We start from the raw sequence: 14,257 nt of genomic DNA on the forward strand, positions 1-14,257 counted from the left end.
CCTTCTGAAGAACAAATGGGTACAGAAGCAAACAAACAATATTTACTAACATTTTCATATCCTGCTTCTTACTTTATTCCATTTTTTTCCATTAGTCAAGCTAGCTTTGTTTAGAAAACAAATGACAACTGGGGCTTTGTTTTTCTGTTTCTAGTTTTCTTTATGTTTTAAAAAAAGTCTGATTCTTTTTCTTAGGAGCAATAAAGCTTAGACAATGAAAGAAAAAAGTTGTTTTTTTTTTTTTCCCCAGATGATTGCCAGACTGTGATGTGCTGTCTTCCACACCGAAATCTTTAATGGTGTCCAAACACTGGATATTTGAAAGTTCACTTCATCAGAACCAATCCACACTTTCAGTCATGCTCATTAGTATACTATTCAAAGGGCATAAAAAATTCCATAGAGTCCTCAAATTTGATCTTCTACTGGTCTAGATTTTGAAAATGAGGACATTTGATAGAAAACTCTTCTAAACTTGGGAACATAACCTACTGTAGCTAAGTATGCACATATATGCACACTTACATGTATATATGTATGTGTGGAGACACATGCAGACATACACACACATACACAATTATAACAGCAGTAAGAAAATGGAAATGGTAAATAAGGCAGATTCATGAGAAGCAACCCAATTAATCAAGACTTCATCCAACATAGTTTAATGGTTGCTCTGCATCTAGTTCCAGGGGGACCTGAGTTCTCAACAGAGCTGGAGGGATGCAGAAAACACTGTCTTTTCATTCATTCCTCAAATCACACAGAGGCTCACCAGCACTGCCAGTTGGGGGCGTTGAGTGGGGTCTGATGAGTTCTGGTGGGGAGCCGGGAGGGTCTGGTGGGTTCTGGTAGATCCTGGTGTGTCCTGGTTGGGTCCTGGTGGGTTCTGCACACAAAACAGAAGAAATCAAATGCACAATCTTTCCTGACAAAATTGAAATGATATTTTCCATTGTAAGGAGATAGATAGCTGCAGCCAATCCAAGGATAAAGACTTTTTCTTTGTAAATGCTGCAGTCTTACTTTCATGGATTCAGGTACGACAGACTGCTCCGTATTTTTACGACAGTGAAATGATTTGATGCATTTGGATTCAACCTCGTTAAGATCCTGGCCATTCGCTCATTCTGCACAATACATGGAGCTTCTGCTCAGTTGTTAATAGGTTTTACTATGTGACAAACTATGTTGTTCCCAGAGAGAAATAAGTTTACATTATTTATTTATCTTTAAAAAAAATTAAGATTATAGAAAGAGTCTCCACATAACAAAAGATTTGTGTGTGTGTGTGAATAAAAGTGTGTTCTCCTAATGCCTTAATTTGCATTGATATCTGTACAGAACTACAGGGATTGCTGTTACAAGATCAGACAGCCCAGACTCTTGCATAAACAGAGCATAAACTGACAAAAGGAGCTTTTCTGTTGTTGCAACCATTTACAAAATTGAAGCCAACAAAAGCAGACTGTATGTGAGAAAGCAAGGAATAAATAGTGTTAAGGACTATTGGTGGAAGTACTACAGAGATGAGTATTATTTCCCATAGGTCTATCTTTAGACTGGTGCTCTTCAATATCTTTATCAGTGGCATAGACTGTGGGATTTGATGTGCACTCTGCAAGTTTGCTGATGACACCAAGCTGAGTGCTTGACACAGCAGAAGGAAGGGATGACATTCAGAGGGACCTGGACAGACTTGAGAAGTGTGTGGACCAAATGAGGATCAAAAGGATGAGTGCAAAGGTATTACTCTTGGGTCAGGGCAATCCCAGGTATGACTACAGATTGAGAGAAGTAATTGAGAACAACCCTGCAGAGACAAACTTAGGGGTCCTGATGGATGGAAAACTCAGTGTGAGGCAGAAGTGTGTGCTTGTAGCCCAGGAGAGGCTATATCCTGCACTGCATCAGAAAAAGTGTGATAGCAGGGAGAGGGAGTGGGTTATTTCCCTCTGCTCTGCCCTGTAATACTGGACCCAAGCTTGGGGCTTCCAGCACAAGGAGGATGTGGAGCTTTTGGAGCAGGTCCACAGCAGGCCATCAAGATGATCAGAGGGCTGGAGCACCTCTTCTGTGAAGAAAGGCTGAGGGAGCTGGGCTTGTTCTGTCTGGAGAAGAGAAGGTTCTGGGAGACCTCACTGTGGCCTTCCAGCACTTTAAGGGAGCTTATGACTTTCTAAATGGTCTGATAGTGATAGGACAAATGGAAACAGTTTTAAACTATAAGAAGACAGAGTGAGGTTAGATGTTAAGAACAAATTCTTTGCTCAAAAGGAGGCATTGCCCAGAGAAGCTGTGGCGCCCCATCCATGGAGGCACTCAAGACCAGGTTGGATGGGGCCCTCAGCTGGGAGGGTGGGCAGCCCTGTCTATTGCAGGGTGATGGGACTGCATGGGCTTTAAGATCTCTTCCAAACGATGCCATCTTATGGGTCTGTGATTCTATGACTACAAACATTTTTCAGCAAAACCACACCAGAAAAAAATTCTGCCAAGCCGATCTGATTTGGCAGTGCCCAAACACTTGCACAGCAGAGCTGATTTCAGAGGTGACAAAACCACTGTCCCAAACCTCAGAAAACTGCATCAAATCCATTAGCACAAATATGGCAACACTGTGGACCAGTAAAAGCTCTTAAATTTTTTTTTTTAATTAATAATCAATTTAATAAATTAAATAAATAAAGTAAAAAAAATCTGCTTTTTCAAAGGTGATCATTACCTCCACACTTGCTACTTTTACACTCATGTAAACCTCTATCATAACCCACTCAGCTTTCCCCTCTCCAAACTACAGGTCAAATGAAGGCAGCTGCTACATCCTCCTTGTCACTCAATCTCATGGTTATCTACATCAGAGATCTTCTCCCACTTCCCAGTTCTGTGAGGTACTTCTCTTTCTGAGCACTTGGCATCTGACCACCTGATAAGAACTTCACTATCATCTGCAGACTTGAAGATTTCACTGTTGACTTCCTTCCACAAGTCGCAAGTGAGGATATCAAGAGAAATTGGAGGCTTATGTATCGGATCAGGGAATCCCCGTCCTTGGAAGCATTCAAGGCTTCCATATAAGACACATCCTTGAACAATTTATTGCAACCAGACCTGCTCAGAGTAGGTCTGATTAAGGTTAGATGACTCCAGAAGGTCACTTCCGACCTGAACTATTTTCTGACTCTGCATATCTCCTTCCGAGGGCTGACCACTAAGCCCTGTTCTTCACTTCCTCATTTTACAACAGCTTTCAATCAAAACCAGATCTCTTGATCTATCTCGTGGCAACTTATTTTCTTTACAAAGTTTAATGAGCTTTACAAAAAGCTTCTCAAAGGCTTTCTGAAAATGCAGGAGGATTATTGTACTCACACAACCCCCTTTATCCACATACTCACTACCCTTCTTCCAAACTCCACTGATAGATGCCCCTTCCAAGGACACCCAGAGAGGCACAGGACTGCCCTGTCACAAGATGTTGCTGTAGCTGAGGCAGGGTGGAGATGTCATACCCTGGCACATTTTGGAAGTTCTGGGCTATTGTAATTCACCTTATGATCCTTTGGAAAAGCACTTAGGTCTGAGTGGCCCAGTGTGTGAATTCCACAGGGGAATGTGCTTCAAAATCGCTTAAAGTGCTCTTTGCTAACCCACAGTTTTGTTCATCAGTGTGTAAAGTTTTTAGGTTTTGTTGCTAAGAAGACCTTACAGTGGTCTTTTAGATAATATTCATCACATTGGGTAAATGAAGATGATCTGATAAATACCTGTTAAGCATGTGAGATAATGTGCATTTTAAGATGAGAAAATTAAGGAAAAAAAGATAATGCCTATCTATATAAATATCCACAGATAAATATGTGTGCAGCAACATTGTTAATGCACATAATGGTGTCAAAATTCATAAAGAGTCATAAGCAAAATCTCTTCAGCAGTAGGCTTTCCCTTTAAAGTTAACTTCCAATTCTTACTATACAACAGCACTTCCTCAAAATTAAAAAAACACAACACACTGTTAATTAGATGACATCTTTAAACTAGTCTTCGTATGATCATTCCATGCTTAAAAATTTTGCTTTGGTTTCTCCAGATGACAAGACTGGAGCACACGCTTGGAAAGTATCTGTCTGCTGAGGAACTTTGTTGGATGATGAACTGTACATGTGATGTGAGAATTGGCACCTCATAAAAGAGCATAAATGAAAATGTCCTTACAGTTGCAATCATCTTGATGAGCAGAAGCCAGTCAATTCTGTCTCCATAGGAGCATAAATTTCTCTCTGTACTGAATGGTTTATTTTTTAGAAAACTAATAGGAATGTAGTATCTTCAGGGCCTTTTCTTTTATCAGCTGATATAGTCAAAGTTTATTGCTAAAGGCTGACATTTGTACAGACATGGATCTTGTTACTCTCTGAGATTTACTTCAGATGGAAATGAAACTTGCAATTGCTCTCTCTGAGAAGTAGTGAAGAGCGAATTCCCAGCATCGTGTCAGACTTTTTACTTTCACAATATTTTCTTGGAATACTTCTTCTTGGAATAGTGGTTTTTTTTATTCTTGTTATTTGAAGTACATAACTAACTAAATACTTTGCCTTTGACTGAATCCATAAATTAGCATTGCAATGTTATGATTTACTTTCTGTAATTTGGAGCAAATAAAACTACAGATTACCTTGTATTTATTGTTAGTCTAGAGATTGCATAGATAAAAAGTGCCTGATTAGAAGCTGATGTTTTGTGATAATTAGTTTCAGTGTTCATTGCTTTATTAATTGTATTGCCGTTGCAAGAAAGACAAAAGACAAATGCCAGACTGATCAGCATGAAAGAAACAATCAAAATAGACTAGCTTTAAAGTCCAAAAGTTTTCATAATGAAGGAAAAAAATTTTTACAGAAAAAAGAAATAAGAGGAGTTTTCATATGTTGTAATAATATGCTGCTCATTATAGTGCAGAAAAAATAAAACAGCTAATGGAAAGTTTGAAAAAGGAACGGTTAAGTGATAGCAAAAGATGGTTGATCTAGATGAAAAGAGCACACAAGTTATATATCAAGACTGTTTTCCACTTGATGTCTTCTAAGAGATGCCTAATATTGGAATTAATGATTTGTTTAAACTTGTTTATTATTCACTATCTCTATTTTTTAATTAATTGCATATGTGGTACTTTTCTGATGTAAGTACAAACAGTATAATTTTCCATTTGCTCTTTTATAAATACTGCAGTAAAACAACGTTCTGTTAGTTGGAAGTGCTGTTATTTTTTCAGAATTTCATAAATTGGTTTTCCTCCTTTCTTAATATTAACTTTTCTGTACTGAATACCCCCAAAAGCAAAAAAAAAAAAAAACCAAAAACCAAAAACCGAAAAACCAAAAAAGTCCCAACAACAAACAAAACCAACCAACCAACCAACCAAACAAACAAACAAAAACACGAAACAAAAAAAAACAAGGTATTTGTTTTAAAAAATCATATTCGTAGCCCATTAACTGAAAACTGTGTTCTGGACCTCTCCCAGACATCAGTTTCCAAGGGGTAAGTCTCACCTTTCCACTTACAATTGTAGATAACAACTCCATCTGCATCAATTAAACTGCACCAAAGAATCTAATATTCCCATATTGCCAGTGGATAATGTTCCAAATAAAAATGTTCTAATATCTTATAATCTAAGGGTGGACAGTAAATACTACTTAAAAGTAGCATTTGTGGTACATGTTTAACATTTTTTTTCTCCTTCTCTAAAGAAGTTTACAAAAAAAAAAAAAAAAAAAGAAGAAGAAGATTCAAGCTCTTTCTACAGGAAAAGGTTTGGTGGTTCTTGCTGATGATTTTTGTTTTGTTGATGATTGTTATCTTAGAATCATCAGTAAGCTCCAACTGCTTTTCTTCACTGAAGAGACTTAAATTACATCGTGATTTTCAATTGCGTATTTGGCAGCAACTTAAGTTGCAGTGTTGACTGTAGATTATTATCTACAGAAATCTTGCCAGCGTTGCCTAACAATGCTTTTCCATATAACAAAAGTAGGAAAATAAAGGATACGATGATTGAAAAAGTCTGAGTAGAGCACAGTGTTTGGGAGCAAGGTGAAAGTGTAAAACAAGTAGAAAAGAACGAAGTCAATCGTTTTCTTCTTAATAGTAATACTAGGTTTCTATAAGATTCTATATTCATAGTCTTTTCTTTGTATCCTACAGTCATCCGTTTTTTCAACAACTCTTTTACAAAATAGTTTTGTTCTTTCCCTTTTGTTTACTGCTGTCAGAAGTGCATTCTGCTGGGATGGAATATTCTGGTCTTCCCTCTTTGAAAGACAGTGCTCTATAAAAACTGCTTGCAATGATGTGTGCAGCTGCTATGTAAAAAGCTTTAAGTGAATTCAAAATGATATACAACATCGTGTCACAACAAAACAGAACTCTCACTGAAGTCCAGAAGCGAAAACATGAAAAATTAAAAGAAAACATATGAATAGAACTTCTAAAAAGTCTTCACCCTTTAATGTATTTTGTTTCCTCCTCTCCTTATTAGTGAGAACTTTATAGTAATTTAAAATGGAACTGTCGGCAGTGAGTTAGAGAATATTATATAACATATTTCTAGATGTGAACCAATTGATTTAGTTCTAACCTTGTATTTCTATATTCACAGTTTAATACATATTTCTGTTACAAAACCTGCTGTTTCAAAATCCAGTCCTTAAATGAATTTAATTCCTGAAGAAGACTGCAAGAATCAGTCAGTGAGAGCAACAAATCTATAATAATCTCAACAAATGTATAATAATGTCAACATAATTTGTGAACTCTCAAAAAAAATTAGTAGTTAAAGCCTGTTACAGACTTTACAGACTTTACACAGAAAGAGAAGAAGTTTATAGATAATTCTATGGTTCTTCCAACCTCAGTGTTGTAGTATGGAGCACAAATCATGATTAACTATTGAATAAATATTTAACAGTTTAAACTTCTCTTCTGTAATAAGCTGCAGAATTTCTAATGTAAACAAAGATGAACTGTTTACACGTGACTACTTAAGACATTTGCTAATGATGAGAAATGGTTTTATGACCATCTCTCATCACGATAATGATGAGAAACCATTCTATGGTTCTAATGTTTTGAATTCTGTTGATAAAACTCTGCAACTAGTGGGTGGCTGCCCTGCCCACAGCAATGAGGTTGGAACTGGATGTTTTTTAAGGCCCATTCCAAAACAACCCATTTTATGGTTCTATGATTCTACAATCCATCTCAAATTGTGATGCATAGTTTGCATGGTACAGAAAACAGATACTTACCTGAATTTGCATTGCACTGTCCAACCTGGCCACTGCAGACATGATAAATCTTTTTGAAGCACATAATCCAGATAACTTTGGAAAAATTTGTAGTGCTCTTTTTTTTTTTGGCCTCCAGCTAGATAATACTTTTTGCAACGGCAAGAATGATATCTGTTACTAGCTTCAACAAATCTTCTAGCTTCATCAAATCTACTAGCTTCACTCATAATCTGTTATTTTTATTATTGTAGGTGGTTTAAAACTCCAAGTTTGGAGTTTCCCTGTTGGCTGCCTTATGGTCTGTGGAAGTTTTGAAGCAGTGTTTTCTGAAATATAGATTTTGCAAAAAAAGCATGGGAATTAGCACTCTTATTCCCTAGCAAATATTACTGCTGTGGGTATATGTGCATAGAATGTACACATTAACATTAGGAACTAGCATTCATAAATCCGAAGAATGCCATCTATATTGATTTTTAATCATTATCAGGCAAGGAGGACTTTAAAGGCTAATGTAGAATTGCTGCTGTTCTATTTGCCAAGCTTTTGATTCTTTGCCTCTGACTCATTTCTGTTTTCACATGCACTCTGTTGAAAAGATTTAATTTTAGTTATCCATATTAGAAATTCTTCGGACAAGCCTGCAGAATCAGGACTCATTTCCAACAGTTTGAGATACATAACCTATAAATAACACACCTATTGTATGGATCTCCCTTAATGGTCTCTTTTTGCAATGCTACATGAGACTCAGTTTTAATGTTACTTCTGCTTGCATACAATATGAGAAGGTGCTGTCACAGAGAAGAAAGAGCAGTGTAGGACCAAAAAAAGCCAACAACTAAATGAAGTACAGTAAAGGATACCAAGGTAATTTTAAAACTGCCCACTTAAAAGTTTAAAAGAATTGGCATAAGGTATTGATAGAGAATTTAAATCAAGTTCATAAAGACATTTTGTCTTAGGATATTAATGGTGGGGTGGTACAGGAGCACACTAACTAATGTTTACTTTTATAACTTTAAAACATTAGCTGTAAGTGTCAAAATAAATAACCAGATTACCACAGTTCTTTTTGTAATTGCAACTGGCAGAAGTTTCATTTCTTGTCCTCCTTTCTGCGATAAGCTGCCCATACTGTGAAATTAACTGCAGTAGATATTCACAGGCTATTAAACAACCACAGTTCTTTAGTAGCCTTACTGATAAGTGCTGTTCTAAAATAAAGTAATACTAAAATAGTGATCTACTTTGGAAAAATCTGCTCTTTTACAAAGTGATACTTAATCAGCTCTAGAGAAATATAGTGCAAAGTGTCTTATTTCGATCTCCTAGCCCAATGACTACATGGAAGAAAATAAAAGGTATTTATCTTTTTGAATGTTTGGCTAGAAAAATAGTTTTAATTTGTAAACCTCATATGAAGAGGAAGAAAAGAATTTCATGTTAGGAAAATGCCAAGGGAGGGTACTACAGAAATGTATGTTCCCATACACAACCTTGACTCTCAGACCTGGGTATCTAAATTATGCACCTACATGAACAACACAATTCTGAAACTGAACAAGAACATCCATCCTGTTGATGTCAGTGGAAAATTCTTGCTCCTTCAATTAAAGGATGTAAGATTACAAACATCAGTTTAACCTGTTACAGGTAATGAGGATGTCCAAAATTACTAAGGAATTTTACAAATATTGTGTACTGCGAGGAAATACTAGAAAGTAAAAATACAATTTCAAGTTTCAGCATTCACTTCTAACTAGTTTCAAAATCCCTGAATGACTCTTCATTGTAATTGGTGAAATTCAAATTTCAATACCTCCAAACTGGTTCTGCATTCTTCATTTCTTAGGTAATGGATTTGATTGCCATTTCTTTGCATTGGAACAACTTGCAGCATCCAAAAGTGAACATGTGCCTAACCTATTTTTTGATAACGGAAAATAAAGCATAATATTATTTCAAATAGTAAGACGTTATGAAGTCCTACAGCTGATCTAGATGGGATTGGCCAGTAGTATCAGAAACCATGTGAAGTGCCCAGTTACAATGGAATGCAGTTAGTTAGAACTATGGAAATTTTTTAGATGGCTCAAAGATACCTTAAATGATATGTTTGGTGTTTTAAGAAAAATACATATTATGTGATAACATCAATGAAAGCAAAACTTCTAAATTATTTTCTGATTATTAAATATAGTGGCAAAATGAGCATTAAAATGATGAACATTATTACTGGGAAATGAAAATGAAAAAGTTCGTTATAAACAAGAGAAAACAGTAGAGTGATGTTAAAATACTGTATTTTAAATGGAGTCTCTGCTTTTATTTCTAATTTATTCATTTCTAACAGTCCTTTGTGCTTTCTCTTTTCTTGTTCCCTTACTCTGTTCTAGTACAAACATCTAATGTACGTTTGTGTGTTCCTTTTCAATGTTCTTACAATTAGAAACATAATTACTTGAGCACAATAAAGACATTTTACTGACTGATTCCAAGTACTTCAGAGGCTGTGCATTTTGTTGTCTGTAACTACCTGCTATTTGTTTATCAGACATCTTGATTAAGGTCTGTCTGGTTTTCAGCCCAATGACAATAGTTCTGGCATTCAGAGCAGGTAGTCTCTCCACCAAAAAAAGCCATGAACTAAGAATTAAAAAGATTTTTGTCTCCAATGTTTAAAGTTTTACTTAGAGTTTGAATGTGTTAAGTCTATTACAGATGTGAATAGTTTCTCATTACTTTCAAAGACTTCCATTCTTGCTAGCATTCTTAAAAAAATTAGACAAGTAGTTCAAACAGAAGGACAATAGCTAACCTCACATTTCACATTTTCTTGACTTAACATGTAATGATTTATCTTCATACAAAATGATTATCTGAACAAAGGTGTCGATTCACATAAAAGAGCTTTCTGTTCTTATGCACTCAGAAAAAAACAGGCTCATGTATGGGACAGGACCTAAAATTAACATACACTGTTTATGTTAATTTTTGCCTCATTCTCAAGAAATAATGTGACCATTGTCATTTAATCTTGCTAGAAAACTGTGACAAGCTTTTAAGTTCAAACTTGGATATTGCTCTATTACTGTTTGAGACATACACCGTGCAGTTAAGGTAAAATAAAGCGTAACTGTCAGAGAATATTTAACACACAAGAATCAAAAAATGAGACATTGGGCCTTAAATCCTGTAGAACAGCCTATGCGCCAGAGTCCTCATTTACCTAATAAACTCACCTCCTGAATCAGTGAGCACTAACTAGGGAGCAGTACATGATTCTTAAATCTTGCTATAAGGACTTTCTGTAAAAATGTTAGTTCTTTTTCACTACAGAAGTTTGGCCCCTAGCTTCAAAGACTGCCATGATTTCACATGTGATAAAAAGTTGTTACGAGACACTCTGCTCCATAGTGCTAGCAGAAAATGAACTGTGTGTGTGAATATAGTTGGACACTTTCACAGCTGTGATTGTTCTTCACAGCCAAGTGAAAGCGCTATACAAAAAAAAGAAGCCATGACCTCATAAAAAGACCCTTCTTTTAAGCTGCTATATCACTCCTAAATTTTAAGGGTTAGGTTTATGTATCTGAACCCAGATTCTCAAACTCTTAGAAGGATGAGTATCCGAAAGAAGAGATGATCTTGCAATTATCTATCTACCCTTCAGTCTGGGTTAGAGCATACCAGCTAAAGCTTCATTTACAGAAAAAGTGTTTATAATAGGCATATATATGAAGAAACATGTATCTTAGCTCCTCATAACCTGATAAAAAGAAACCCATCTCCTCTGACCACAGAGTGTGTCAGATACCAGCAAGTGTTCTACAAAGATTTCATCTCAGCTGAGTAAGCAACATGACACATCTCCAGGGGGATGCATCTGCAGTTAAAGTTGGGAACTGTGTATTCCAAAATACCATTGGTTTTAAAAAGATCTTGCAAAGGGTGAATACTGCTTGTTTTGGAAACTCAGTTCCTCCTCTTTGAAATACACCACCTAAATTTTGTTGGTTGTCTGGCACATTGCCCTCTACTGTTTCATATTCTTGTCTGAAAGGAAACTTGGAGATAGACGGTGTGTGAAAGTCCTTGATAGTGACTTAGTGGTATTCATGCTTTTCTAACAACTATGTCATTCCTTAGGTAAAGAGAAGATGGTGTTTTACATGAAACAGTAGGTATTGGTCAAGGATAACAGACTGAAGATGTACTCTTTACTTCACCTGGAAAAATCTGACAAAAAAAGCAGGCTAAGATTCTCACTCTTAGTCTTCCCATATGCAGCACTGTGATGAGGGAAATCAGAGGTACCAGTGAGAATTTTATACTCCTTGATAATCTATACGGTGACAAATCACAAGCAGGTGTAGAAGCAGCACAATTATACAGTGCTGCAATCTTGCCGTACAGGTGTTGTAAAATATGCCATAAGGAATAGCCATAAAATATCAGTACAAATTTCTACTTTTGTTTTCCAGTGTTAGCAGTTCTCTCCACCAGCACTCAGCAGGAATCATCTGTCTGCAAAGTTCTTGTTGATTTATGGATTCACTGGTAGTCAGTGATGAGCCCATGAAGGCACATGCTGTTTCTACAGGGTGCTGACTACTAATCCCTGGGGTGAACTCCAAACAGCCAGGTGCAGGACACATCCAGCAGACTTCTTGCAGCCAACTTTGTACATGTAAGAAGTGGCTAAAAATGTCACTGCTTAAGTAATGGAAAAGCTAATCATTACAGTGAAAGGTCATAAACTGCTGCCCTTTGGAAAGGACAGCAACTCTGCGTTGTTCCCCTTATCTAAAATCTCAGGAAAGGGATTTAAAACAGTCCTGGTTTTGTCTGTGTCCAACTTAAAAATAAAATAAAAATAAGATAAAAAAAATAAAGTAATAAAAATAAAAATAAAAATTATTTTGTTCTGCTTGAGAGAACTTTTGATTTTTTTTTTTTTTTGTTTTTTTTTTTTTGTTTCCATTTTGTAATGAGGAGACTGGGTGATGCTGCATGAGTGAATGTCAAAAACTTTATTTTATATTATTTTGTCTCATATTCATTACTTACACTTTGTTTTTTTTTTTTTAGGGAAATATTTACTCATCTAGAACACAATTAAGAAATATTTAAGATGTCAGTTTCTGCTTCTATTATAAGTGGATAACACTATTCACCAAGAAATCACCAGGAAACATATGAAAAACATGGAATTGTTATTGCAGAGCATACATTTAAAAGCTTAACAGCTTTGGACAGGTTCTCCTGTATGCTTCTGGCACTCAAAGATGGGCTGGTGCTCTGAGCGCCAGCATGCTTATGCAGGGTAACAGCATGTGTTCAATTTATGCTGTTAGTGCACAATCAGCACAGATAAGGGAGATTTTAATTCAGAAGAAGCATGAGACAAGCAAGAGCATGGAAAACAGTAATTCATGAGATGTGTGTAGTCGCAGTGACAACAAAAGTAGAAGTGAAAATATGAAAGACTCAAACCATGGCCTCCCTGTTAGTCTATAAGGATTTCCAGTTTATTTGATATTCTGAAATAGTGAGAGTAATTTGAAAAGTTAAAATGGGTCCTCTGTCTTATTTTGACAGATAGGAGAGGAGAGGCTGGGGAGAGGAGTGGGAAGGTGAGGAAATACTGATGAAAACTCAATAGCTCTGCAGTGTAGAAATTCCTCTGCAGCTCCTTCTGTCCTCTATCTATGACCTTCAAGTCACCAGTGCCTGTATGACAATGGCAACTGTCAACATTGTACCTGCTGTGCCATGCCCATGGCATCACCAAGGCACATGCCAGCAGCTGATGCCTAAGAGTACAGCCAGCCTGGACTGATTTTGGTTACATATCTCGGTCCTGATGTCTTTGGAGAAGGTGGGACTTCTCTCCAGCTGAACAGCAGAGGACAGGAAAGGTCCACCAACTGGACAGCTTCCCCTGTATGCCTCAGGAACTCAAAGGCAAAGAGAGAATGAAAGCCAGGTGTGTTTCCCTGCCCATGGCAAACCCCATCTTTTCCCTTCCTCAAAGCCTATTTTGCCAGCAGCAGCAACTGAAACAACATCGCAGTCACCTTGGCCTCATTTGGCACGGGGCTGCAGCTCTTTCTATCCTCTCTCTACGATCTTCAAGACACCAGTGCCTGTGTGACAATGGCAACTGTCAACACTGTACATGCTATGTCATGCCCATGGCATCACCAAGGCACATGCCAGCAGTTGATGCCTACAGTACAGCCAACCTGGACTGATTTTGGTTACATATCTTTGGCCAGTTTTCTCTGAGGAAAACCAGTCCTAAGGAACCTGGCCAATTGCCCAGCAACTGTCACGTAAACTTCTGAAGAAGATAATTACTTTCACACCACATCAAGTATTCCACCCCAATCATATCTCTCCATATTTTAATTTTCCATTATTTTTCCTTGGTATTCCAATAAAATGTAAAGGGAAGTAATCCATTATACAACTTGGTGGAAACTCACAATAACTAAAAATGCAACAAAGTGGGTAAACAGTGTCTACTTTGTTGGCTTTGAGTTCGACTACAAGCAGTTGAATGGAACAGCTATTTAACACAGGCCTGCACATAAAGGTATAACCAAAAAGTGACATGCATCATCAAAATTACACAATCAAAATTTCTTAGTAGAGCCATCACTACTTAAAATATTTTCTTGTGAGATAGTGTCTTTGTGTGACAGGACTTCACTTTTTGTGGCTGCAGGATTTACAAGTCAGCAAGCTCAAATTTGGTGAATAAAAAATGGTTTGGACACACAGGACATACAGAACCCTGCAATAGCATCCTTGTTCACAAAAGCAAAACAAAACAAAACAAAAAGCCAACAAATAATAGTTATCTAGTTTTCAAGCAGACCATCTGAAAATATTAAAAATTGTCCCACCCCAGGCAAACTAGAATCCAAAGAATCAGAGTTTATGCATGT

This window comes from Tetrao urogallus, assembly GCF_951394365.1.
Source record: "Tetrao urogallus genome assembly, chromosome: Z".
Taxonomy (NCBI): domain Eukaryota; kingdom Metazoa; phylum Chordata; class Aves; order Galliformes; family Phasianidae; genus Tetrao; species Tetrao urogallus.